Source organism: Eptatretus burgeri, chromosome 8 (assembly GCF_056783735.1).
Source record: "Eptatretus burgeri isolate ZD-2024b chromosome 8, Ebu_testis_v1, whole genome shotgun sequence".
Classification (NCBI taxonomy): Eukaryota; Metazoa; Chordata; class Myxini; order Myxiniformes; family Myxinidae; genus Eptatretus; species Eptatretus burgeri.
The window spans coordinates 62,723,117-62,750,616 of record NC_140968.1 but is presented as its reverse complement, the minus strand read 5'-3'; the positions used below and the strand labels follow the sequence as shown (position 1 = coordinate 62,750,616).

The window sequence follows — 27,500 nt, the reverse complement described above, 5'->3', positions numbered from 1 at the left end:
CAGTAAACACCAAGGCACTTTACCCTAAATGCAAGTCGGCACAGGTTGGTCAGGTCCAAGAGTGTCATCCACCCCTTCTAAGGTCCTTCGCACCCTTCCAATCCACCCTTGTGGATTCGTTGCTTTCAATCTCCCTATGTTCCAAACTCTTTTTATTCTTCTTCTAAATTTCCCTATTATTCCAAAATATTGTAGAGCAGCACCCTGGCTAATGATTGGTTGCACTTGTAGACTTCAAGCACAACCTTGATGAGATATCAGAGAATCAAATGAGCCACAAGAATTGTGTCTGCAAACATTCTTGCGAGAGGCAGCAGGATCTCTGCCTGCACCCCCCCCCCTCCAGGATCTGGTAGCCTCAAATTTCTCTCATCCAATCCCAGAAGCCTGCATCCCCCTCCAAGGTCTGGGAAACCCATTACTCTCTCATCCTTTCCCAATCGATGCCTACATCCTCCTCCATGAAAAACCATAGCCACAGACATAATCCAGGCAGACATTCCCAAAGCCCAGGGGACCCAGCAAAAGCTGCATTTCCTGGGTGCGCCAGGCTGAGGGCGGAATAAGGCCATAACCAGCCAACCCACAACCAGCATGAGGACAACTTCCAGGCACGCATGGAAGCTGGCAACTGAACTCCACCATCCACGATAGACAAAAGCCAGACAAACAGCCACCATGGTTAACGCAAACACCATCACCTGACTGTGGGCTGTTATGCTCGACTGCTTGGTTGCCTGTGATGAAAGTTGGCATGAGTTGAGATGTGTTTTGTCCCCAAACAGTTCTTGCTCCAGCTTCTCTGCTCAAATTCCCTGCTCCTCAACCTGCTGTCACAGTTGGTGGTATGCCTGCTCCTGTTCTTTCTGTTGGCATTTATCCCAGCTACAACTTTCTTCCCACTCATGTTTCTTCATCACCTTCTGGGCGTCGCTCTTGGGGGACTGCAGTTCAGCACACAACGCTCTGATCTCCTAGCGTAAGATCTCTATCAGCAGATCTTTTTCATCGGGTCCTTCAGTAATGCTGGGTTCTGGAATCAACAAAGTCTGTGGTTCTGGCTCTGGTTTTAACTCGTCCTCACCTGGAATCACCACAACTGGACTCAATGCTTAGCCCGCGAAGAGGCCCTCGTGTCCGGTTCTTGCTCCCCATCGTACCACAATTGCACCTCCGTGAGACAGGAGACACAGAGAATTGGATCTGGTATGACTTGGGTGAGAGGTGCCAGACGACACTCTCCAGCCTGTGTCACAGAGATAGTGCACGGTAGATCCAAAGATGCAAAACCTGCTCAAAACGGCTGAACCTACCGTCCATATGGCAAACAGCTCCACTGTCAGCTGAAAAACGGTGCCAGTGACACTCTCTCTCCCACAGTGCCAAGCTCCCCGTCCATCACCGCCAAGCCAGATGGAAAAACCGACCACCCAATGTGGAAGTCAACTTTCTTTATGATCAACATGATGTGGATGGCCATAAGCCAACCAGAACGGTCATGATGGTGATTCCACACTCGACCAAATTCCTTTGATCGAGTAACTTGAAGTGAGGAATCCTGCGGAACATTGGCGTGTCCATCATGCAAAAGCTTGTGGAGCAAATTGGAGAACTTCATGCTGAGAACAGAGTTGCTGGAAAGGGAAAAAGTGTCTGGAACATTCCAGAAGGTGTTGGCACCTTGTTCTTGGTGAGTGCCTATGATGCAAATGTGGATCTGTTTCTCTTCCAAGCCTGCACTTGACTCACTCTGGTCTAATTCAAGAGGAGTCTCCCACTCATCCAACAGGACGTCACAGTCACTGCAACTCTCCTCCTCTGCATGTCCTGCAGGTGGTTCAAACATTGGCTCTGCCAAATCTGCTCAACCCTGTTCAGTAACATTCCCAATGTCAAAGTGCTGCAAGTCCAACCCAACTTCGTACGAGTCAGTCATCCCCAGCAAGGTCTCAACAAAACCATTCACATCACCTTTGAGATTAACAGAAACTTTTGGTTATATCTCTTCTCCATTGATGGTGGTGTCCCAAGTGTGCAGCTGCTCCTGCAATATCTCACCCAATCTTTCCCCATCCAATTGTGGCTCCCACAAGCCTTTATCAGCTAACACCCGCTCTTGATCTGTTTCACGACTTTCCAACTTTTGCACGAAACCACCCCCCTGGTGCTGACAATAACCTTTGAACCTTTTTTGACCAAAGGTTAGAACCTTTGACCCTGGCATCATGAGATACACGCTTGGACAGGAATGCCATGCAGGCCTGAATCCAATGTTAAATGGTGTTTGGTCATTAATCTTGGTCAAATATTTCACCAAGCTAAACCGTGCACATTCAGAAGGTGTACAACGTTTTGCCATAATCCTTTGGCATCACCACTGTTAAGGGCGATGAGAGCAATGATTCAATTGTATCGCGAGAAGGGCACTCGGTAGAGTGAATACCTCCGCCACTTAATTCCTCAACGAAGAGAACATATCTGGCCCAATACATTTTTAGATCCTCGTGGAGGATGTCTAAGTCTTACTCACGTTGTTGTTCATCTTCTTCTTGTGGACTTTTTTTTGTTTCACAGCCTACAGTTTTCATCAAAACTTCCTGAAACTTGGCATATATATATATATATATATATATATATATATATATATATATATATATATATATATATATATATATATATATATATATATATATATATATATATATATATATATGCATGTATAAATACCCTGCGCAGACAGTAACCATCTCCGATTTTGAAAATCCTCCGAGAAAAAAAAGTTATGACGTCAAAATATCCCCGCTAAAGAAAATCGCCTAAAAAATTATCTCCGAAACTAGGCAAGTTTTTTGAATTCTGTTTGCAGGAATCGAACAGGGCATTATCAGAGATGAATTACCGCACATATGATACATCACTATGACGTCATATCAATTTTTATGACGTCATTCCTATTTTTTGACATTTTTTGTTTCACAACCCAGAATTTTCATCGGATCTTCGTGAAACTTGCCATGTATGTGCAGAAAGGCCACGCGCAGACAGTAACCATCTCCGATTTTGGAAATGCTTCCGAGAAAAAAGTTTACGTCATAATATCGTCGCTAATGGAAATCGCCTATACCATTATCTCCGAAACTAGGCAAGCTGTTTGAATTTTGTTTGCGGGAATGAAGCCGGGCATTAGCACAGATAATTTATCGCAAACCTGATACATCACAATGACGTCATATTCGTTTTTATGACGTCATCATTAAGAGGACGAGGATCTTATCTCATTTGAGCTTGTTGAAATATCATGCTATATATCGTTTTTGACCCTATCACTCAATGGTGACGATACACATGAAAATTAAATAAATCTCGTATCTAGATCCGGATTCAGATATTCACCGAAGTCCATCCACTTCCTCATGGTCACACACCCAACCTGTCCTCCAAGTTTCTTCCGAATCCATCCGCAACTTTTTGAGATATCCTGCACACAGACAAAGAGCCAGGGAGAGGTGAAAACATAACCCCCTTCACCTTTGGTGGCAGAGGTAATTATGGGTGAGGGAAGACAGGCAAAATATCAAGTGCTTCACCCACAACACCAGCTTTAAGGGTTTCATAGAACACAGGTCTTGCATGATTTGGCTCCAAAATCAGTAGATAAATGTCGAGGGGTGACTATGTGTTGACCAATGGAAAGCCAATTTGTGACTGCTATGAGACATTGTAACCTTGGCGGTACGAGTATATTTTGGCAGGAATGTGTGAGATAGCAGTTAAGCAGATTGTGCACTAATATATATATATATATATATATATATATATATATATATATATATATATATATATATATATATATATATATATATTTTGAACACCTCATGTGAAGAATAATAATTATGCTTATTTTTCGATAAAATAAACGTGACCGAGCTGACATGTAAATAACACCACCGACAACCACGTGTAGGCCTAGTTCACAGCCTGACACTAAGTGTTGTTGAGCTAGCTTTGGCATCCGCGTATCCGGACTGTTGCAATTGATACCTTCCTGCCGCAGCCACTTGCAGTTACGCCATTTTGCCAGAGCTTGATGGGAATGCTGCAAGAGAAAAATGAGGGTGGGGTGGTGGTGGACATGGTGGCAAGTAAGGAAAATACAAGAACGTTTCAAAGCATCGACCCTCCACCCTCCTGTTTGCCTCGAAGAAGGCATTGTGGGAAGGATCCGTGGAGATTGGCCATTTCCGCAGCCTGAGGCAGCTGCTTAGCCTCCGTTTCCTGCAGCCACCATTATGTTGGACCTTTACCACCTAATCCCTGACCCACTTTCTCCCTTCTGGCACGTGGACCTCAAAACAGGCTCTGAAGGTTTGAGATAAGCCTGAGAGGCCGAATACAAGACCTTGTGGTCTTGAACCTTCATGGGGGCATTAAAAGCTATCTGAGAGAAATGATGAATATAAATTTTTTTGGGGTTTCTTGAAGCATAGATGAGAGGCATTCATATAGTTCTCAGACCGAGACACTCACAACAGAAGAAGAAACACCGACGTTTTTATATTTTTTAATCCTTAACTATTTATAATTTGTACGAAAACACATAAAAGGCATAAAACGAAAACACATAAAAGTCCAAAAAAAATGTTTTTTTTTAAATTGTGCTTATGTTTTTTCATGTTCCTTGGACTTTATTTTGAGTATATTGTTTGTATTACTGTTTGTATGCCTGCAGAATGTCCGGTAGATGTTGATGATTGTTCGTTTTTTTATTATTATTATTTGATAATCCGTGGAAATTGCTCTTGCGTTATGTTGTTCCGAAGAGGTGAAAGGACGATGTGGCTTCTGCTCAACCCAAAACCCCAGTTGCTTCCAAACATCACTGTCCAATTCCAGCTATTTGATCGTCTAGCTAGTTCAGTACAACATATTGTATATAACTTAGTCAAGGACAATGAAAAAAAAAAAAAAACTTCATAATTACACCATTACAGACTAAGACTAAATAATCTGAAACGAAATGCTGATTGAAATGTCACCGTATGTTGTTTCTGCAGGTAACTGGGAGGAGTTCCTGCAAACACAAGACAAGGTACACTTCCTCAAACACAGATCATTAACGTTGTGCTTTTATACATGATCATGACTGACCTCGAGCAGGCCGAGTGCAGTCCGCATCATGGAAAGGCCCAAACATCTTAATTTCTAATTCCAGCTATATTTGGCCATCAACCTGAACCTCTGGTGCTACTTTCACTTTTGCATTTTCAATCACCTATGTTGTATTTGTAAACCTATGGTCAGTCGGGAGGTGGGGTGCTTTTCCTGAGTGACGTGAGAACCGATTGAGTGTGAGAGGCTATGAGAACCATCTTTGGATAAAAGGAACATATGTGGATAAAGATTGTGTCTGAGCCATTCGAGTATCCTGCGTCGGAGTGGCGACCCATCCAGGATTGTGCCTAATAGACAAGGAGACTGCTTTGGCAGCACCGAGGCTCTGTATGGAGTATGGTCCCAATGGAATGAAATGGAATTGTGTCTGAGATTCCTTGTTGTTATGCAGTTAATACACCAAGTTAGGTGACAAGAATGGGTAATCTGCATTTCCTGGTCCCATCACCATTCGAGGTGAACAACATTTGCTATGGAATCGCTGGATTTCGAATTTCAAAACGTACCTTGCCGCTGTCGGATCAGACAGCGATAGCGTCATGAGCCAACATAAGTGGGCAAATCTCCTCCACTGTCTTGGTGCAGAAGGGCAGAGGATTTTTTCACATAGCTGACTGCAGATACCTCCACACATGAAAACGTGGTGAGTGCACTTTAAACGTACTTTGGACTGAAAAAAGTGCAATGACCGAAAGTTATAAATTTCAGCACTGTGGTCAAGAGAATTGTGGAGCCAGTAAAAATAGTATGTTGCTACTTTCAGTGAACTTACAGTTGCTTGTAATTTGACATTCCTCATCGATGAAATCAGTTGATCGAGATTCCCTGCATTAGGGAATGCCGCTTGCTTATGGAATATGAGAAGCTCACATTAGAGAAGGCTGCAATCCTTGCCATCCAGATAGAATCAGCTATGACGGACTCAAAGCTGATTAACAGGGTGTCTCCCAGTCCCTCAAGCTCAGTTTTAGGGGAGCAACAGGTGGCACCGGTTCAGGCTGCCCAGGTGGAATGGGTTAATGTCAGACCCAAGCACCAGACCGATCATCAACCAGTTTCTCAACAGCCGATCAAACCATGCCAGAACTGTAGAAGGATCCATGGAGCTAAAGCCCAGTGCCCTGCACTATTAAAACGGTGTAGTAACTGTTCAAATTTTAAACTGGTGTGCCTATACACATGCCACCAACATCAAAATCAAGCATTTGTACCCTTCCCTGTTCAGTGGTTTGGTGCAGTGTAATGGGCATACTGTACTGTCATACCCCTCGCATGGACCCTTCAGTTCTGGCAGCGTCTCAAGGCTGGAGACATCTGCCTTTTGCTGTTCATGATGAAGATTCCAGAGAAATGAAACACCTTCAATCTGAGAGCATCATTGAGTGCATCTATTCATATCATTGGGTGTCTAACCTATATAGTCATTGCATGAAGCAGGAATGGAGAGTTGAGGCTGTGTTGATCTCAAGTCAGTGAATAAAGCCATTATTCTTGACAAATACCCTGTTCCAACCAACGAAGAACGATTTGCTTCATTCCATGGTTTGACAGTATTCAATAATCTCGATATGAGGAGAAGCTAGCCTTTAGGTACCTCTCGCGAAGCACAGTCAACATGGCACCGCATTCGTGTCTCAAGATGGTGTGTTCCAGAATTGCAGAATTCCATATGGACTGAGATCCGCCAAAAGCACATTTCAGAAGATCATCTCTTCTCTTCTCTCAGGCACCGAGGGGATATTCAACCTGCTCGATGACATCATTGTCCATGGAAAGGACAAAGTGGAACATGATCAGTAGTTGAATATTGTGCTGTCACAACTAGCAGAGCATAATCTGACTCTTAACGAGGAGAAGTGTACGCCTGAAGCATCAGCGATTGACGTCCTCAAGAACTGCGTGACAACCGCACGAGTGAAGCATACGCAGTACAATATCAAAACGGCATGAGCTCTTCCTCGTCCATCCATCGCGAAGGAGTTAGCATCGACCCTGGGTACTACAAATTTCTACCTGAAGTTTATACCCAAGTATGTGGAGATCACAAAGCCCCTTCAAAAAAAATCCCTTCCATAAAACTACTGCACAAAGATGTGGGGTGGCAGCGAACCAGCGAGCACGGACATCAGTTGGGACGGGCCACTGTTCTTGAGTGATGCGAGCCGTTTGAGCATGAGAGACTTCGTCGGCAGGAGATGGACGTTAAGCTGGTTGTCCCTTCCACTGGTGTTTGCTGCTGGACGGTTGAGATGTTTTGTTGTCTTTCAATGAAGAGTAGGTGAGTTATTACCAACACGTATTGGCCAAATTCCTGTGCCGATTATACTACTGGAAAGGCAAGGGCATACCACCCAGCATATTTCCTTGGCCCAGCCGAGAAACAACTACAGCGGCACCGATACCCTGCGGTATGTTCCATCACCAATCAGCTTGTGGAACGCTCGTTGGTTGATAAGGAATGACTGGCTTGGCAAGCGATAGCAAGCTGATTGGTGATGGAACACACTCCTGGACAGGGTATGCTATATCATCAACCTGGACTAGATCATCACTGGTGTGCCTATCCACATGCCACCAACATCAAAATCAAGATTGCATACCCACAACAACAAGATAAAATCCACAACTTTTGCGAATGGGCAAAGGGAACCTGCCTTCGGGCAGAACAACAGAATGCGAACACCATTTGGTGTTGGCACATCGATGTCTGGCCAAGTCAGTGAAATGATGAAAAATTGGGGACATGTTTATATGAGCCACAACCACCAAACTAATATTACAAATAAAATGAATTATTATTCTTACGATGATCGAAGGAGTGTGATTTAATGGTAATGCCATCAATGTTTACATTATCCAACAAGTGAGCATTTAATTGACAGCTTTTGTGCACAACGTGAATGCCAGCAACAGTTGAAATTAATTCACAAATCAGGAAATGAATTTTTGTCTTTTGTAAGTCGTTCATCCAACCAGTCGTTATTTGTAATGAACCTTGTCACGTGGTTTGCTTCAAGCTTCTCTGGATTCCATCTGAATGACTTATAATAATATTATTAACGGATTCTCTATGTTGGTGTTTGTTTAATTGTTTTTGGTGTTGTTGTTTCAGCCTCTTGGTGGTGGAGTAGATCAAGCCTTATATTGCCTTCTCCTCAATGATGTGGCTTCGATTCTCATGTTTTGCTCTGAACGAAGGGTTTTATTTGTTTGTCTACCTTTCAATGGGTTGACGGGATGGCCGAGAGGTACGCACACTCACCTCTAAGTTGTCTAGCCTGGATTCACATCCTGATTCAGCTATAAACTGTCATACCGGTGTTTCACAGGCAGGATGGTTCATCAATGTGTGTACCCTCCCTCGGATGGACATTCAACTGGGTGTCTCATCTGCCAGGATTAGTTGGTGGATGTTTAAGACCCCACGGTGTCCTTCCTAAAGAGCAGGCGAGCTATTGCTGGCACCATGACCAAATTACAAATTTCTGTCCTAACTACTGCTGGGAAGGCAATGGCAAACCACCCAGTATAACCACCTTGTCAAGAAACTGCTTCAGCAGAAGTGAACCTGCCTTTGGGCAGAACAACAGAATATGAACACCTTTCGGTGTTGGCACATCGATGTCTGGCCAAGTCAGTGAAATGATGAAAAATTGGGTACATGTTCATATGAGCCACAACCACCAAACTAATATTACAAATAACATGAATTATTATTATTATTACGATGATCGAAGGAGTGTGAATAACTATTGGCGCCAAGCCTTGTGAATGAGTGTGGTGGAGGTTGGGTGGAAGCGAGGGGGGAAGGGAGGAGGGGGTTCAACAAGAGTCTCCTTCCTGAGGGAAGAGGCCTATTTACCCGGCGCACGCCACTATGGCGTCACGCAGGCGCTCGAGGCGAATGGGCAAAGGGAACGATTGGGGTCGTTCACCCTGCTTGTCGGCCCATGACCCTAGAGGGCGGCCATGGGTTGGGGGGATAGGGTAGATGCAGAGGAAGATGCAGTCATTATCTTGGCCTCTCGCCATCCATGCTTGGCCCCTCTGACCTGCAGACGATGCTGAAAGCTGGAAATATTTTCGGTTTGTGTCAACTCCCTCGTTCTCGTTTCCTGATAACAATAGAGGAAGTACAATAATGAGAGCAGCACAGGTTTAATGCAGACATTATCCTCTCATACCCAATGCCTCCTGGATACTGTGACCTTTTTACTCAATAAGGTATTTGAGAAAGCTCTTGCCAGCCTTGACTCTGCAGCCTCTGCCTCAACAATAAGCCAAGAAGGTATTTAAGTGCCCATTTGCTTAAATCTTCTTCTGCTGTTCTCGCTAGTTATCTGTCTGCTCTCTTCTGCCTGCCCTTCACCTTCTGCCACCACCCACTTGCTTCAAAGATAGCCAAGATCACTTCAATACATAAGAATGGTACAAAAACAGACTCTCTCAACCACAGGCTCAGCTTCACTCCTTTTTTCCTTCTACCTATAAGCAAAATTGCTGAATCCACGATTGCAGCCAACATCAGGTTTTACGTTTTCTCATATGACCTGATCTCTGACCATCAGCTTTTATTCCGTTCGGGCCACTCAACTTTGATTATGCTGCTGTTTCTCTCTCAACAATGAACGGAGGCCCCGAATCTAAAGAAAAAGGTCAGGGCCGTGTCTCTGAACATATCTCGGACATTTGATGAAGTTGGTCACCCTGCTCTCCTTGCCAAGCTTTTTGCCTGTGAAATACAAGGTCACCTTTTATAGTTGGCTGATTGCCTCCCTTCGTGCAGTCAGCAGGTAGCACGCAACAGAATCCTCTCCTCTCTCTCCCAAGAGACTGGAGTACCCCAAGTTAGCCTTGAACCTTTTTTGACATTAATGATCCTGTTCCTATGACACATGATTGATCTCTCTAAAGCTCTGGAAAACCCTGTTTTCCTCTTTTAAGATGACTACATTATACCATACAATTCCATGTTCCACCAGTAGCCTGGCAGCTGTGGTTTTCCAATCTGCTCACCAGGAAAAGACAAGACACTGGTCTAACACTGGGAGCACATCCTTCAACAAAGGAAATTCTCATGTTCTAATTATTTCTCTCCAAGTGGATGATTAAACTGACTCACTTCTTAATGTCCAAATCATCCATTGCAAGAAATTCTTTCAAATTTATTGGCCTCATCATCAGCTCTGAGCTCTCCTGGAAAGACCATGTATGAGCTACAAAGCTGACTTGTATCAAAGCTGGCTTCCAATGCCAGCTACATACCGAGTGAGCATCCTCTGTTGTGCCATGTCCTTTCTTGGTAAATCAGAACATCTCACATTCGCAGATGTGACTTACTCTGTGAAGAACAAAGCTCTCCCACATAGACTGGCACCCTTTCCCTGACTCTGATACAATTGTCACACCTGGATGCTGTGACACAAAATGCTCTCAACCTTGATGGCATATCTCAAAAGGAAGCAAAAGCACAGGCATGTGCAGCTTTCTCATCACTGTCAGGTTGGTGGCCTCGGCAGGGCCGGATTTACCATGTGGGGGGCCGTGGGCACAATGATTGTGGGGGGGCCCCCAAATTTGGAGATTAATCAACAACTTAAATTATAACTGCTTTTTCATCAACAACTGAACTTGTATCTATAGATTTGGCAGATCCTGATCAGGAATGATTTGGCATACATGTTCACAAATTACAATTAAATCTGACAATATGACAAGATGGACAGATTGTTATTGATATGGCTGGTGACTTATCTATGAGATGATGACTGATCTCTGAGCTCATTCTAAAATCAAATCACAAAAATGCTGTTGCTGCAAGAGTAAGAGATAGAGATGGACCAATATAAGAAAATAACAAATGACGCGCTGTCATTAATCATACTACTGTTACAAATTCTGGCCCGCCTGGCGTACGATCGGCCGCGTACCTCTAATGGCAGCCGCGTCGCCCACCGGACGGACAATTCAGTCGTGACTCTCCTAAAACTACCGCCAGGAGCCAGTCACGGGTGGGGGTTTAACCTCACCACAACCCAGTCCGCATTCTACCACGTGAAATAGGGTGAATCGCCGAATGTCGATATACCTAAATACCCGCGCGGGTAACCTACCAAGGGGTTGCACCATGCCACAGGTCGGCTGAGGACACGAACCGCTGAAGCGGTTCATTCCGTGCTACAGGGATAACCGAGCGGTGTTATCGCCGACCTCGACAGTTGTGATTCTTCTTTACTCGGGCGTTCAAAACCCACTACTCATTCCACGATGCAAGATGGCACTTTCAAAGGGGAAATAGGACACGACGAACGGGATACATTCAAACAAAGCACATTTATTAATACAGCACGTATGTACAGCCAAGGCAGTCATGCAATATACAGAAAAAGCATAGAAACAAAAGCAATACCACCGAATATGCTTATAGTGTACAGTCACTTAAACAGGTTCTACTTACGGACACGGCGCCACATCATTCATACTGAACAAAAGAAATGACCCCCTCATAGGCAAGGGGGTAGACGGGGTACGTAAACCTTTATGGCCGTGGGCCGTGGATGACCGAATGGGCCCACGAGACCGACGCTGGTTAGCTGCACCCTCGTGGTGCGATGGTCGGCGAGCTCTCTCCGGCACTCTCCTCTCGTGTGCGCAGGCTTGCGCGCCCGAGCTGGTAAAGCAGCACCTCCCGTCCGTGTCCCAAGAAAAGAAGAAGCCTGAGCTCACAAACTAGCTGCTCGAAGGAGAAGAATCACTACGAACTGAACTGAACACGAGCTGCGAGCTCGACGAGCAGCCACCACAAACTGAACTGAACACGAGCTGCGCGAACCGCCAAGAGAAGAGAGCTCGACCCCGACCACCAAGAGAGAGAAAGAGAGAAAGAGAGAAAGAGAGAAAGAGAGAAAGAGAGAAAGAGAGAAAGAGAGAAAGAGAGAAAGAGAGAAAGAGAGAAAGAGAGAAAGAGAGAAAGAGAGAGAAAGAGAGAGAAAGAGAGAGAAAGAGAGAGAAAGAGAGAAAGAGAGAAAGAGAGAAAGAGAGAAAGAGAGAAAGAGAGAAAGAGAGAAAGACAGAAAGAGAGAAAGAAAGAAAAAGACAAAGAGAGAAAGAGAGAGAGAGAGAGAGAGAGAGAGAGAGAGAGAGAGAGAGAGAGAGAGAGAGAGAGAGAGAGAGAGAGAGAGAGAGAGAGAGAGAGAGAGAGAGAGAGAGAGTCCTTGATGAAGAAGAAGAAGAGCGAACCTGCGACGACCACCAAGAGAGACAGGGGCGAGCATGAACCAAGAAGAAAAGAGCTTGACCCCGAACACCAAGAGAGGAGAACTTGACCCCGACCACCAAGAGAGAGGGAGAGCCCGCGTGCGGTCTGCCTTATTTTGCGCTGGGCTCCTCCCTTTGCCCCACCCCGTTTTCGGCTCCGCTTCCTTTTGAGAAGCTTCTCGAAAAGGGGCGTGTCCTCACTCCAACCACCTCACGCCGTGCATCCACCAATCGGCAGCGAGCTTCCCTGCCCCCTTTCCTTCACACCAAGCGCAGGGAAAATAGGCGGGAAAAACCCCACAGGCTCCGAAAGAGCTTTTGTTTGCCGTTCGGAAGCGGACGTAGTGGCGAAGATGGTGGTGGTTGTTGTGTGGTTCAAATAACGATAGATAAAGAAAAACGGCTATCTCAAAGGGTCACAGCCCAGTGAACATGAAGAAAAACCTTTAAACAACGGTGGGGACCTATCTGCACATAAACTTAGCGTCATAACTGAGCTGGGGACTTTTATGGTGTATTGCGAATTTCCACAGCCGAAACACTACCCCTCCCTTTTTTTAGACTCGTCCCAAGTCATCAACTTTTCATGTACCATTATGTGTAAGTTCTCCACGAGTACGATTTACCTTCGGATCCCTGAATGCGACATTCAGTGTATTCGTGTCCCCAAAATAAATAACCTACGAGCTGAGTAACTAACGAAACAAACCCACTCATACAGACGACTTCAATAAATTGCCGGCGCTAAGACTCACATGCCGGGGGTGCAAAACACATTTACAATTACATCTTATCCTTACAAATTTAACACGAAACCATGGCCCAGGATCTATGGACTCTGTGGAGAAAAGAGCAAAAGTCACAACCGGTGCACGGGCCGCCAGTGCAGTCCCGTGTTGCAGCTGCGTCCAGGGCAGTCCTTGCAGCTTGCGTGATGAACCTGGCGCACATGGTAATGAACGGGGGGGGGGGGAGTAATGCAAAACAGAACGGGGCAAGATGAACGAGGGCAGCAGGCATGGGCCAAGGCAAAGGCAGGCAGACAAGGCGTGGCATGGCAAGGCCGTTGTCGCAAACAGCCGGCAGATGAAGTGACCGGCACAGGCCTTGAAGCAAAAACAGCCGGCAGACGATCCGGCTGACACAGGCCTCGTAGCAAACACAGCCGGCAGATGAAGGACCGGCACCTTGCCTTGGAATGGAGGTTGGTGGAGGGAGTGCTGTGGTGCTGGCCACTCGGAAGGTGGGCTCGGACTTACCCTACTATCTCCCTCCCAACCTATCGCCTTTGCCTGTCTCTGTCCATACCCACCCCCTTAATTTATCAAAACCAATTTAGCCCCAATTTATTTTTTTTGTTTTTATTTTTATTTTTACTTCCCTTCTATAATTTCGTCTCCTAACCCCCTTTATCGTCCTTGTTCGGCTAACCTATCGTCTCCTCGCCTACTCCCATCCCCGACGTTCCCTTCCCAGAGGGGAATAAGGGAGAGCTAGCGTCCTGTGTCGATGCCCAACAAAGCGTCCGAATGGCCTCCTCAGATTTCAGCGATCTCAACCCAAAGTGGGTCCAGCGGCCCACAACGAGAGGGAAGGGATGGATGGTGCAGAGGGGTACACTTCCTATCTACCCTAACCATTAACTCTTAAACTACCCCAGGGCTTTCAACAAGCCTCTCTCGCTTAAACTATCGGTTCTAACAACCAAGATTCCCATCGCCTGTGTTGGTGTCCTCTCAAATTTCGGGCCATGCCCACCAATTTTCCTTCTGTGCCCTCACACGGTCTCATGGCTGGGACGCGTGGCTCCCTTGGCAGGAACTACCCTCCGTCGATTCTCCGACGATGGCACCCCCGGGCACTACACTCCCTCCGAGCCTACCAGCTCCCAAAACACCGGGGAGTGCCCTCCATGTCAACTCCCCTGAAATGCTCACGTGGCAGGCTGGCGCCCCGGGCCACTTTCCGAGGGTCGCCCGTGTCCAGTACACTGCCCCCGTGGCATATGGCGCCCCTGGCCCCCGCATCATACGGGCGCTACCGTGCCCACTACACTATCCCGGCACCCCGTAGGCCCTTGGCCTACCGCGGCCGACTAGCCCGGTGCCCGGGCTACCCACTCAGCGATACTCACCGTTCGTAGCCATGCTCCCAGCCTGTCAACAGGGCTCCTGCACCCCTCCAAATGGGTTTCGAGCCTACACTCCCACCAACAGCAAAACGACCTCCATTTTTGTCAATTTTACTTACCCCCTAACTAACATTACTTTGACCCCGGAGTCCCTTGGGCGGGAATCACTCCTCCCCCCAATCACTCATCACACCATGCATTCCCCATTCACTCCATACACTCAAACCTGCTGGCCTCACTCACTCATCATGTTTCCTTTCACAACTCACACATCACTGATCACTGCCATCCTGCTTGCTAATCCCCTAACTAACTCGTGCTCCCTCGTCATCCCTTACATGACAGCACGTCCTTTTAACACTACGTAGCAAAGCTACGTCCCCTCTACACATCCAAAGTTTGCCTTTGTCTCCAAATAATATACCTTTCCCATCTACCATCCAAAATCTAAACTGAATCCCTCTGACTAATCCATTTCATGGGCCCCATGAGGATTTACCCCTGCCTCATGAGACTGGTCTAACTATCACTAACCCATCCCCCTAACTAGTGGTATCCAGTGCCCTGGCAAGGGGGTCTTCCGCCCCTTGCCTGGGAATTCTGTTCACCCGAAGCGAGGCTTGCATTTTTTTTTAATGCGCGCGCCTAGCGCGGCAACTCGCAACCTGCGCTCATTCTGCGTGACGTCATGGCAGCTGTTCGCGCACCTTGTACCTCGTCCCTCCTGGACGGCACCATCCGGCAGGGATTCACCCTCCTGCTGGATTCCAACCATACGTGCAGCCATGACGTCACCCTGCGCATTACAAAGCAAACCTCGCATTTCGAGGGGTTCCCCACGCAAACACATGTGCTCTGTCGTCGGAGCTTTACACAAACACGCTTGCGTGGAGAACCCATCCAGTCCAAATCCGTAATTCAGCCTACCTTTTGTCCGTCCGCGGGATCGGCAACATCCACCGCTGGCGTTTACGGACCGGGTTTCACTCCCGCAAGCGCGCACGTGGCGGCCTCGTGCGCAGCACGGCACGAACCTCGCGCTCGCCGCCGGGCAAACCCGGGGCAGTCCCCAATCCAGCTACGGCCGCTAACCGGCCTCTGTCCTTTATCTGTCGCCGTCTCCGTCGCCATTCCACGCACACACTCCATGTCATTACATTCACACCGGGACATGCGGTTACATGTTCGCGCATGCCGACCGTCATCTCCCTTGCGTACAGCGACCTCACACACGCTGTCCCTCTCACACACCGTTCTTCACTCACACGTGCCCTTTCTGGCGCACACGTGGTTCCACTCACGCACGAGGTCTCCGTCACACACACCACTTCACTCATGCATGGCATGCTGGGAAGCACGCACTTCGGCACACTCGCAACCACACCACTCACACACGGGGTTTCACTCCCACTCGGGGTCTCATCCACACACGGGGTCTCTGTCACACACGTGGTCGCTCTCACATGCCCTTGCACCCACGCTATGTGCGCGTTGCAGCACACATTTTGCCATGCTCGTATACACACATTTTGACACCACACACACTGGGACCACACTCGTAACCACCACAAGGGTTCCTGGGGCCTCCATACCCCCAAGCTTGGCGCGCACCCGTTCGCAGCAGTCGCCCCCTCTACCACGCTTGACACGACCGAACCCACCTGGTCGCGATCAGCTTCAAGGGAGCATAGCGTCTCCCTCCGTTCCTGAAGGAGGCTATCCGGCTGCTTGTACCGGGCCACGAAACAGTCCACCAGCTCGTCCCCATTGTCCTCCACTACCTCAATGTGTGTGTGCTCATCCTTAACCCCGTCTAATTCACCCTCTATCTCCCATGTCTCTGCCAACTCAGTCACCTCATGTATATTAGTTTCTTCCTGGATCTTCGTCTCTGTTTTCTCCGTATTATTTAATTCATTCTTGACTCGGTCTATCTCCCGTCTTATTTTGTCCTCCCCCGCTTCCATCGCGGGCCGGACAGCCGTTGCACTCCCTCCCAGCTCGTTCGCTCCAACACGTGGCGCCGCCATTTTGCACACCATTGTCCGAGCTTCGCTGCACGAAAATGCCATTATGCCCGCCTGCAGGCTTTGCATATCGCTCCTGAATGCCTTCGTGTGCGCATCCATGCAATCCATCAAATCGCGCGCATTTTTTTTCATTTCTGCCAGCAAAATTGTTATGAGCTGGCTCGTGTCAAGTGGCCCAATGGCATTAATAACAGCCCGCTCCGTGTTGCGCTGAGGTGCGATCATGCCACCATCGTGCGACTCCTTTTGCCGGCAAAGTCCATGCTCAGAAAATGAGGGTGTGCTCCCCCATGGATTATAATTACAAAAAGAACTGTCCTGGGCCATGTATCCTACATTATAAGACATACCTATGCCACCCGGCACCCGTTCGCCTTGAAAAGCCATCTTATTTCGCGGAATAATTTAAATGCTCATAATTTGGGGAACACAGAGGGTCGCTTCACTCACCCTTGATCCGATTCCGTGAATTTAGTTGGAGGCGGGATGGATTCGAATCCCACTCCCGGACACCAGTGTTACAAATTCTAGCCCACCTGGCGTACGATCGGCCGCGTCGCCCACCGGACAGACAATTCAGTCGTGACCCTCCTGAAACTACCGCCAGGAGTCAGTCACGGGTGGGGGTTTAACCTCACCACAATACAGTCCGCATTCCACCCGCGCGAAATAGGGTGAATCGCCGAATGTCGATATACCTAAATACCCGCGTGGGTAACCTACCGAGGGGTTGCACCACGCCGCAGGTCGGCTTAGGACACGAACCGCTTAAGCGGTTTGTTCCGTGCTACAGGGATAACCGAGCGGTGTTATCGCTGACCTCGACGGTTCAGTGATTCTTCTTTACTCGGGCGTTCAAAACCCACGACTCATTCCACGATGCAAGATGGCACTTTCAAAGGGGAAATAGGACACGACGAACGGGATACATTCAAACAAAGCACATTCATTTTTACAGCACGTATGTACAGCCAAGGCAGTCATGCAATATACAGAAAAAGCATGGAAACAAAAGCAATACCACCGAATATGCCTTATAGTGTACAGTCACTTAAACAGGTTCAACTTACGGACACGGCGCCACATCATTCACACAGAACAAAATAAATGACCCCCTCATAGGCAAGGGGGTAGACGGGGTTCGTAAACCTTTATGGCCGTGGGCCGTGGATGACCGAATGGGCCCAGGAGACTGACGCTGGTTACCTGCACCCTCATGGTGCGACGGTCGGTGAACTCTATCCGGCACTCTCCTCTCTTGTGCGCAGGCTTGCTTGCCCGAGCTGGCAAAGTGGCGCCTCCCGTCCGTGTCCCAAGAAAAGAAGAATCCCGAGCTCATGAACTGGATGCTCGAAGGAGAAGAACCACCACAAACTGAACTGAACACGAGCTGCGAGCTCGACGAGCAGCCACCACAAACTGAACTGAACTGAACACGAGCTGCGCGAACCGCCAAGGGAAGAGAGCTCGACCCGACCACCAACAGAGAGAGAGAACCCTTGACGAAGAAGAAGAGCGAACCTCCGCCGACCACCAATAGAGACAAGGGCGAGCATGAACCAAGAAGAAGAGAGCTCGACCCCAACCACCAAGAGAGAAGAACTCGACCCCAACCACCAAGAGAGAAGAACTCGACCCCGACCACACAGACAGACAGACAGACAGACAGACAGACAGAGAGAGAGAGAGAGAGAGAGAGAGAGAGAGAGAGAGAGAGAGAGAGAGAGAGAGAGAGAGAGAGAGAGAGAGAGAGAGAGAGAGAGAGAGAGAGAGAGAGAGAGAGAGACAGCCCTTGACGAAGAAGAAGAAGAAGAGCGAACCTCCAATGACCACCAAGAGAGACAGGGGCGATTATGAACCAAGATGAAGAGAGCTCAACCCCGACCACCAAGAGAGGAGAACTCGACCCCGACCACCAAGAGAGAGGGAGAGCCCGCGTGCGGTCCGTCTTATTTTGCGCTGGGCTCCGCCCTTTGCCCCACCCCGTTTTTGGCTCCGCCTCCCTTCGAGAAGCTTCTCGAAAAGGGGCGTGCCCTCACTCCGACCGCCTCATGCCGTGCATCCACCAATCGGCAGCGAGCCTGCCTGCCCTCTTCCCTTCACACCAAGCGCAGGGAAAATAGGCGGGAAAACCCCCATAGGCTCCGCAAGAGCTTTTGTTTGCCGTTCGGAAGCGGACGTAGTGGCGAAGATGGTGGTGGTTGTTGTGTGGTTCAAAATAATGATAGATAAAGAAAAACGGCTATCTCAAAGGGTCGCAGCCCGGTGAACTCAAAGAAATCACTTTAAACAACGGTGGGGGACCTATCTGCACATAAACTTAGCGTCATAACTGAACTGGGGACCTTTATGGTGTATTGCGAATTTCCACAGCCCTAACACTACGAACTTCGACTAAAAATCATCTAACTTCTAAAAACCCTCTGGACCAGAGAAATCCGAAATGGTGATTAATAACCAACTTCCAGCGACCGCAAATATACGGCAGTGTCATCCACATCAATGAACATACACACGGTGCCTTAATCAATGGACAAGCATCCTGCGCGACTTCGCGGCAGCGAACTCGGATATGATACTGTCAACCTGCATGGAATTGAGCACATCGGATTCGGTTGAAATGATGGTCAGATTCACCAGTCTCTGCTGCCCAATCGTGGAGCGAAGATGGTTCTTGATAAGCTTGAGTTTCGAAAACGAGCGCTCCCCAGAGCAGTTCGACACCATCAGTGAGAGGTAAATCCGAAGCAGCACTTCCACGTTTGGGAAAGTATCGATGAGTTTTCGCTCGATGAGAAAACTACATCTCGAGTTCAGTACGGCCCGAGTCCGGCTCTGACTCCATCATGGCTTGAAACTGAATCATTTCTTCTGTGAGGTCAGGTGATAGATCTTCCCGATACAGCTCGCCGAGCTTCAAGCATGACTCTCGAATCTGCTCCACTTTGAGTTGAACAAGAGCACGCAGGAATCCAAATCTGTTTCTCATCTCGCTGTAAGCATTTGTATGCTTTTCCAACTGCGACAGCAGTACGTCGATCACTGCAACGTATCCACTGATGCGAAAGGACTCCTTGGCATCTAGTTCTACTTCTGGAGTGTGTCCGTAGTCCAAGGGAGCGAGGCGGACATTACGCTTTCGTCTACGCAATCCGCGAGTGAATTCCTCCGTACCTGAGCGCTCCACTCCGTCAACAACGAATGTATCAAACTGATTGCGTAATGACTGCATGAAGCTCGCCAGTGACTTGAGGAGCTGCACGGCTGTGTTGAGATCGGTAGCTTGTGACTGAAGGGTTTTACTCGTATGATCAAATCTACCAAGGACAGTAGACCAGAAACCAGCATAGAACCCTATCTCGAGCATGCACATCGTTTGGTGAAGTGTCTCGGCGGTGTTTCTCGTTTCACTATTCAGTTGTTCATCGTTTGCGATTTCATCGAGGACATCCATGATTTCGCTGTAACCGTCGACAAGAGCTCGGGTTGCATCAGAATGAGCTGACCAGCGAGTGTCGCTGAGGCACTTTGGTACTTGCAGACCTTTGGCTTTCAGGGCGTCAAATAATCTGGCGTAGCGCGACGTGGAAGCTGTAAAAAGTACATACACTTGTTCCACGAATTCAAAGAATGCTGCTGCAGGTCTACAGCATCCCATGGCCGACTGACCGACTAAGTTCAGTGAGTGCGTCACACATGGCACAAATATTGCGAGAGGGTTTTCCTGTTGGATCATTCCCTGCATCCCGTTGTATCGGCCACTCATATTAGATGCATTATCGTAAGATTGTCCTCGACAGTTAGTGATGTCCAATCCAGTGGCTTTCAAAAAATCCAGTAATGCCGTCGCTTGCTGGAGTCCAGTGTGTCCTGTGTTGCTTAGAAAGGTCATGAAACGCTCCACTGGAGCCTCGTTCTCGAAGTATTGTAGAATAACTGTGAGCTGGTCGATGTGGCTTCTGGCAGGAGTAGAATCGACTGACACAGATAAGTATTTTGCCTCTTTCACATGAGCGACGATGTTATCCAGAACAGATTTTGCGATGATGGAGTCTAACTCTTCACATGTCATAGATGATAAGTAGTTGGTTTCGCCACTACCTTGGTTGGCATATTTCTGAATGTGCTGCGCCAAAAATGGATCGTATTCCACAAGTAATTTCATTAAACCAAGCTAGTTACCATTCGTCCGTGACCCAACAATTTCATCCGATCCACGGAATGCCAGACCACGCTCAGCGAGAAACGATATCACGCTCACACTTCATTTCAGCACCCCCCCTCCAATATGATGCAATCTAATCACTTACCTGTTTGACGAGTTCAGTGTCCACACGACCTGCGGATGTTGCTCTGTCTGACAAGCAGATGATATTTGCACAATGTACATGCGAACGCTCATGCACCTCGATAGAATGACTGGCATGCTTCCAATCATTGAATCCTTCCCCGCCCAGGGCAGTAGCGCCTCCAAAGAGCTTGCAAGCGATGCAGTGCAGTTTTCCGGTTGATGTGGAGAAGCAAAGCCAGGACCTTTTCACGGACTCTTCGTTTTGTAGTCTACGGTAAAAATGATTATTGGAGCAGCAGCGTTTCCGACCTTCAACGAACTGTATGGATGAATCAAAAGGACCAGTCGAATTCTGCAGGGGCTCCAAATCTCATGATGACCAGAAGTCGATCATCTTTGATGACAGTCGCTCAGGAGGCCAACATCCAACGTCATTGGCAAAGCCAGGTACACGATCAGTCAGTATATTTCTCGCTTCTTCATCTGATGCATGTTCTTCATCGGTGGAACCTTCCGAGATGTTGGGCGAATCTTGACGCGGGGGTTGCGTTGCCAAATCCGCTCGTTCTGTCTCTGTTGGTGTTCCAGCCTCTGTCATGGAAGAATCGCCTGTTTGTGCAGGAGTGAAAAACTCAGATTTTCCGGGTCTTGTCGACGATGGCCTTGTGACTTTCATCTTTTTCCTTGGAACGTTTCCGCTTTTGAGCACCACTGTCATATTTCCGTGGAACCCTGGATTTGTGCCTGTCGTCACCGAAGCCGCTCATTGTGGTTTCTGCAGCTGGTAGGTACCGAGTAACCGAGATATTGTCAGAGTGCACGTGGGACGTACCAGAATCACGAACCACAAGTATGTTTCACACACCTGGAACATAGAAAGTCGCACCGTGTTACTGTGCTGTGCGCGCCAGTAAGCAGGGTACTGACAGCGTTCCCTGCCAGCTGCAGTTTCAGTGTGTACAATACTACCCCTGCCGGCCATGTGCTGTGCTGGCCTGGCCTAGTTTTACCACATCGACTTTCACCTTTTCACCTCTCCTCTGGCTGGACCTCTGTATTCCGTCTGTGCTTGCTGGGCTCTGGCGGGCAGTGCCGTAGTTAGTTGGCCACGCTCAACCATCCGAAGCATCGATGATCGATCCAAAAAAAGGATCCGAATGCGGGCCCCCAATGGCCGAGACTTGCACCGGGAATTTTTGACCACGTTGGATCCGTTCTGTGGATCGTGGAAGAAATGGCTTGAAAAAGCCAAAGCTTGAAAAGGACTCTCACAATGACGGACAATTTTGAAAAGATATCCTTGCAAAGAGTTTACAATCTTCATTCACCGACAATAAAACTTTAGAAGCACATTTTCAAGGGATTTTCAAAATGTCATCGAAATTGTGGGGGGCCCCGAAATGTGGGGGGGGCGGGGCCATGGCCCTACCTGGCCAACCCTAAATCCGGTCGTGGGCCTCGGTTTATTACTGCCACTTAGCCTGGCTCCCACTGCTCTATTATCCCTTCTTCCCTCCCCATTCCATCCAGGTTGCACGTGTCCTTCCTTGTGAAACTCCCAAAATACAGGCTCGGTGTTCACCTCCACTCCTTTGTACCTCACTCACTTGTCAAAACTCCTTCCTCTGTCTGTTCAATCCCACTTTTCTGTCCATGGGTTCAAGTTTGCAGAGTGCACAGCCACATTAAGTGATTCATACATGTGACATCCTGCATTTATACCAATGATCTTTTCAATTTTGGTCGATCGTACCCCTTCCACTCCCCTCCAATATATTTACTTGCCAGTTTCTGTTTCCTTCCCTCTTCTTTCTTCTTCTCTATTATGTTAATCCTTTTTTGTATCCATGTGTTGTATCTGAGGTGACAGAGAGTAGGCAGGTTGTACGGTCTGTGTGTCTACTCTCTGATACCTCACTCTTAAATCAGCCTTAACTTTGTGCATAAAAATTTATAAAACGAGAAGGGCACTCGGTAGAGCACATACCTCCACCACACAATGCGTGATCCATGAGAACATATCAGACAATACATTTCTGAACAAGAAAAAGAGCAATCAGAGATTGCAGACCCTCGCCAGGACTTCTTTTGAGTGGTGTATCTTTATAGGTTTTAGGGTAAATCTAATATGGCTGCCAAACAAGTGACCGATGATATATGTGTGAACTTTTTGTTCTTCATGGACAGGCGGTCATACTTGGAAAGTTTCGCCTCAATTTGTTCAGCCACTTCAGAGAAGAATATTTGGGAAGGTTTAAAAAAATAAAACAATATGGCTGCTGATTCATGTGACCGATGACGTAACGAAAAAAAATTCTGTGGACCATTTTATCCCAAGATGACCTTCAAAATTTTTCATACTGATCAGATGTGGCGTTCTACATATGCAATTATAACGTAATAACGAGGGCACTGATGATGTCATTAAAAATTAACCTCATTCCTCATGAGGAGTACTTGCTGTGTGCCGTTTCAATTTTTTCCTTGGTGCGGTTTCAGCGATACAGAGGTCCAAAGTTATTCCGTTTTTCCAACATGGTGCCACGCCACATGACCTCTGACGTCATAATTATTCATTAGAACATTCTACATGAGTATTCACGAAAATTTAGACACAATCCCACAAGCGATTGCAGAGAAAAACACGAAAGTTCTGTGCTGACAAATAGACAGACAGACAAACAGACAAACGGTGGAGGAGGTAAATATCATGCCATATGTCGTTTTTGGCCCTATCTCTCAATGGTGAAGCATCACTTTTAAAATTAAATAATTCTTGTATCCGGATCTGGATATTCACCAAAATCGAATCAATTTGTCATGGTCACACCCAACTGGTCCACAAAGATTCATCCGAATCCATCCACAACATTTTGAGGTATCGTGCCATATATCAATTTAACCCGATCTCTCAATGGTGAAGAATCACTGAAAAAATTATTAGATGCGGATTTTAACCAAAATTGAAACAATTCTTCCTCGTCACACACCCAACATGTCCACCAAGTTTCGTCTGAATCTGTCTACAACTTTTTGAGATATCACACTATCGTTTTTGGTCCTATCTCTCAATGGTGAAGAATCGCATAAAAAGTTATAGTCGTCGGATCCGGATCCGCGTCTTCACCAAAATCTAATCATTTCGTCCTCGTAACACACCCAACCAGTTCACTAAATTTCATCCGAATCCGTCCACGAATTTTTGAGAGATCCTGCACAAAAACAGACAAAGAGACAAACAAACAGATAGACAGACACTCCTACTACAAATATGCATGCCAAACTAGCGACCCCCACAACTGTCGGTCTTCCACATTCTGCCAACATTCATGTGGGCTAAGGCCAAACTCGTTCGTACACTGGCGTAACCAAGAAATTCTTGGGAGTCCTCGAGGACGGCACCAGGTTGGATCGGGTCGGTGACCATGGTAAAGATTAGTGGTAAATTCCAGGGTAATATGAGCCGGTACATGTTCATTTAAATGGCGGATGTGTCCAAACGGAGAATGGCATCTCTTTGCAATATTGAGTGTGATGGGGCCGAGTCTAGTGATCCCACAAATAGTCCTGCTTGAAACTCGGTCATACCATCGTGCCCCAAGGATGTGACGTTGACATCGCATGTGGAAAGCTTGAAAGTGTCTTGGTCCTATTTCAAAAGAGTCCATGTCTCAAAACTATAGAGGAGAACAGGTAGGATCCGGTGCTGTTTCTTGACAGCATCTAGTTTCCCCATGACAGAGTGAGCCATGCCGATTCATCTACGAACATCAGGGCTACAGTACCCAGATGAATGAATGTTGAAGCCCAGGTAGGTGAAATTGTCCACTGACTCCACAACTACACCAGAGATAGACACTGGCAGGGGAGAAGGACCAATGGCAACATTCTGTACTTTGGTGTTTTGCCATGAGGCCTTCGGCTTTGGCTTTTAGCGACCGATTCAAAGTGGTTGAACACAGCCGGCCAGTAAACAGGGTCTCTCACAAATGGGGCAGCATCGTCTGCATGGAGTATATCAGTGATGATTTCTCTACTGGCACTGATTCCAAGCTGATCTGTACACCTTGACATTGTGCAGTCCATGGCACAGCAGAAGAAGGAGGGAGAAAGTACACAACCCTGACAAACTTCAGAAGACGTGGGGAAAGGGGATGATAAATCGGTGTCCACTCTGACACAGGCTGTTGTATGTCCATGGAGGTTCCAGATCAGGTTGATAAGTGATAATGAAACTCCATTGCCTCTCAGCATCTTCCTGAGGGATGTTCGGTCAGCAGAGTCAAACGATGCCCTGATGTTAATATACGCCACAGTAAAAGGGATGCTGAAATTCCCGATGAAGTTCTGCAAGAATACGGAGGGCTAGTACGGCATCTGTTGTAGACCTGTTTCTGGTGAAACCAGATTGCTGGGGGTGTCTATGTTGTAGCAGGAGGTGGTGAATACGGTTCAAGAGACCATGAGCAAAAACCTTCCCAGGGACTTCCATTAATTTCATTAAACAGAGAAATGGTTAAAAAAAAAACAGAACATATTTCTGGGAGAAGAACGAATCGCCATTATCAACAATGCAGATCACCCAGCAAGGTGATCAGGTGATCGCTACTGCAGTTGGTACGGGGGCCTTTGCCTTTGCAGATGGGGATTATTATGCCATTTTTCCACTCGGCTGGAACATCCCCAGAATTCCAGACATTTATAAAAAGCCAGTGTATTACGTCACAAATTGGAGTCTCCACACATTTCAGCAGTTCAGCGGTGATGTTATCACACCCAGCATCTCGACCATTTTTGAGTTTCCTCACTGCGCAGCGGACGTAAGACAAGGATGGAGGATCCGTACGCACAGCGACATCATTGCCAACTATGGTTGCCTCTTTTTCCAAGTCGAGGGAGTGTGTACCAGGGGGAAAGTTAAGCGCCTGCTCAAAATGTTCTTTCCAGCAGTTGAGGGTTTCCTCACTGGTATGGCAGGGGGTGTCGCTTACCTTCATGATCGGAATGCTGATTTTGTTTTAATTTGAATTTCGACCAATACGCATGTGCTGGATTGACCCTAAGGCAGATCTAAAGTCGTTTTGATGAATACCTTCCTCAGCTTCATCGGCCAGGTGCCCATACCTTTCCGAGCCTTCGCCTGATAGACAACTCGAAGGAGACTTCTTTTTTGGGGACGTTTCCTTGAAGTCACGCCTGTCTCTTCATATCAATAATGGTCAGGGTATCAGCCAACATAGGATGTATAGGATAGTCACACGGAGAAGAGGCCAAGACATCTCAACAAACAGACAGAAAAGGGTGAAAACATAACCTCCTTCCACCTTCGGTGGAGGAGGTAAACATAAATTTGGAATGAAATTGCAGTAAAGTCTTTAAGTAACAGATATGATGTAAACGTTCTGCCATTTGCGTTATGTGGTGTATAGTTTGCTGATATGTTTGTTGATAAATACCATTAAACAGAGAAATAGTTAAAAAAAAAACCAGAACATATTTCTGGGAGAAGAACGAATCGCCATTATCAACAATGCAGATCAATAACAGGCATTACATTGGCGAGCAGGACAGCCAAACAGGAGGTACACACAATCGCCTCTGAGCTGTTTATCCCTGGGTTCGATTCCCGACCAGACTATAAACTGTCCGACCGGTGAATTGTTGACAGGGCATTGCATGAATGAGTGGAATGTCCATCGGATAGGACACTACGCTGATTGTCCTGTCTCCTCGTTCCAGCATGGGTTTCTGTCGAATGTTAAACATCCCATGGAATCTTTCCAAAGATTGGCACCCTGTGGTCGTCGTCATTACCATTATCCTCTTTTCACCTGTATGATATGAGAATGCATTACACATAGAAGTTTCAGAACAGCCAGTAAATTCTCTTGATTGATCCATGAGTACTGAATGTAAAATTCCAAAATGTCCAGTGTGTGTGTGTGTGTGTGTGTGTGTGTGTGTGTGTGTGTGTGTGTGTGTGTGTGTGTGTGTGTGTGTGTGTGTGTGTGTGTGTGTGTGTGTGTGTGTGTGTGTGTGTGCGCACGCGTTCATACATATTTTCGAAGAATAATGTGGTCAGTACACGATATAAAGATTCATGATTTGTGTTTTTCATTTGTTCCATCCCAAGTCTGCTGAATGAGAATCTTCATCACCATATGAAAAGCAGCAACATTGTTCGAGCACCTTTTACAAACTGCAATCAGGCAAAACTACTACGTTTGAAAGAGAAAAGTAGGGTGGGATATAATGGATATATAGACCGTGAGAATGCACACAAGGGTGATGCCATTTTGATTTTCCTGTGAATATGCATGAAGTGTCAGATGAATGCAATGTCCGAAAGCACTCACCACTTTCACCGATTGGCAATTGCAGTCTTTTGGAATAATGCGCTTCAACAGAGGGTTGAACGAATGAATGAGTAAAGGAATGATGTTCCAATGTTAACAATATGTGGAACCTGCCAGTTGTGTTTCATATTTCGATGAATTGTCTAGTTCTTGTATAATTGCAACTTTGAACCTATTTCAAGCACTGCTTATTTAGTCTGGTACTATAACAAGAACTGATTTGTTTCATCTATTTCTGATGGGCTATTTTAATACCTGCTGTT

General features: G+C 47.0%; 1 long non-coding RNA gene across 1 annotated transcript in view; it reads right to left on the bottom strand.

Annotated features, from left to right (window-relative positions):
- LOC147021871 (uncharacterized) overlaps window positions 1-27,500 on the bottom strand; it is a 109,288-nt gene that overhangs the window by 53,577 nt on the left and 28,211 nt on the right. The window contains exons 2-3 of the long non-coding RNA XR_015060615.1: window positions 4,042-4,096; window positions 3,394-3,478 (exon numbers count right to left, since the gene is read on the bottom strand). This is a non-coding gene — a long non-coding RNA (uncharacterized LOC147021871). The remainder of the gene's footprint in view (window positions 1-3,393; window positions 3,479-4,041; window positions 4,097-27,500) is intronic.